The 1,850-nt window shown below is 64.3% G+C and overlaps 1 non-coding gene across 1 annotated transcript; it reads right to left on the minus strand.

Annotated features, from left to right (window-relative positions):
• Positions 1–327: 327 nt before the first annotated feature.
• Positions 328–481, minus strand: LOC140473492 (5.8S ribosomal RNA). The gene has a single exon (XR_011958366.1). It is a non-coding gene; the product is annotated as a 5.8S ribosomal RNA (ribosomal RNA).
• Positions 482–1,850: the final 1,369 nt, after the last annotated feature.

Raw genomic sequence — 1,850 nt, forward strand, 5'->3', positions numbered from 1 at the left:
AGGCTCAACACTTCGTGGCAGCTCCGTGTCCCAGAGACCAGGAGGGTTGGCACACACACACAGTGTGAACCACCGACAGCCATTCTGGGACCGGTGACAGCCGTGCTGGCCCCACTGCCACGACACAGACGGACGCCAGGCCGCGCTCCCCGGCGGGGGGATGGCGTCGAGCCTGACGAACGGAATGTGCAGGGTGGGGGGGAAAGGCCAAGCGCTCCGACGCCGGAGGGCTCCGGAGTCTGAACTTAGGGGGACAAAGAGGACGGGTCCTCTGCGACACCCCAGCCGCGCTCTCGCCAGCCAAGGCGAGTGCGATTGATTGCCAAACGACCCTCAGACAGGCGTGGCCCCGGGAAGAACCCGGGGCCGCAAAGTGCGTTCAAAGTGTCGATGATCAATGTGTCCTGCAATTCACATTAATTCTCGCAGCTAGCTGCGTTCGTCATCGACGCACGAGCCGAGTGATCCACCGTCAAGAGTTGTCTGAGTTTGTTTTAGGTCTCTCCCTCGCCAGAGGAAAGCGACCCGGACCGCACATACGCTCCCCACCTTGAGCTACAGCCACCTGCACGCCGGCGTGCGGGCGGAGCAGGGTGGCGTGAAGCGATGGGGAGCACCATCCTGGTGCGGCCCGCAGAAACATACGTCTATTGGGGGGAGGAGGACAGGGCGCCCAAGAGGCGATGCGTGCCCCAACGCACCGCAGCGACGGAGGCAGGATCACCGCCACCATGTCGCCCGCCTAGTATCACGAGGCGTGCAGCAGCTTTGCCCTAGGAAAAGCAGAGGCGGGAACGGGCACCGGCCATCGGTTCGGCAGCGTCACTGACGCGTGCACGTGGCGGCGTGTCGGCGAGCGGACTTCCTGCGAGGAGGCGGGGGCGGCACTCGCCCGAGCAGACGCCCGCCCGGCCCAGCCACCGCCGAGGTGGACTGGGAGTCGCGGCAACGGCTCGTCATACTCGTTCCCACACTCACAGCGCAGCTTGCCCGCAAGCCACCGACCACCGATCGACGCCAGGCGCCCCGACCGAGAGCGGGATCGCTCGTTCGCCCTGCTGGCAGTTCGCTGGGGATCACTACTGCACGGAGCTCGGAGACCGACGGGCGGCAACTCGAGAGTCTTTAAACCACCACCCCCATCCCGCAAGTGCAAAGAGGCTGTATACGCACAGACGGGTGAGGGGAATAGGTACCCCGTCGGGTTTGAAGGGAGCGTGACTAGATAGCAACGATGTAAACCCAGCCGATTTGGGAGCGAAAGACCGGCGCCTGCATCACCGGCTTCGTTTCCCGTGGCTGGAGAGTACACCGAAACCCTCCGTCTGTCGCGAGCTCCCGACGACGCGGTGCCGCCAAGCAGCAGGGCCGGACCTGGTGTGGCTCCCCTCGTCGATCACAGACCGGTCGGCACTACTGACGAGACGGTGGAACGGGCTTCGCCCCTTGTGACGAAGGGTGATGCGAACCCGCCCGCCCGCGTGCGTTCGGGGTGGACTCGGCAAACGGAGATTTGAAATCGGAAAGTGTCCTCCTGCCCCGCGCAGGTAGGCGCCCAACAGTTGGGGGGGTTTGGCGGTGACCACGGCTGCAGGGCCTGCTACCCCGACGAGCTCTCCTGCTGGCCCCGAAACCACCCCCGCGAGACAAGTTGAAACGGAAACGGGCGTACCCCCAAGCCGACGATCCTTTCTTATTTGTTACTTTTTTTTTCACTTGCTCGAGTTGTGGGGATTTGGCGGTGACCACGGCTGCAGGGCCTGCTACCCCGACGAGCTCTCCTGCTGGCCCCGAAACCACCCTCGCGAGACAAGTTGAAACGGAAACGGGCGTACCCCCAAGCCGACGAT

Source organism: Chiloscyllium punctatum, unplaced genomic scaffold (assembly GCF_047496795.1).
Source record: "Chiloscyllium punctatum isolate Juve2018m unplaced genomic scaffold, sChiPun1.3 scaffold_625, whole genome shotgun sequence".
Lineage (NCBI taxonomy): Eukaryota > Metazoa > Chordata > Chondrichthyes > Orectolobiformes > Hemiscylliidae > Chiloscyllium > Chiloscyllium punctatum.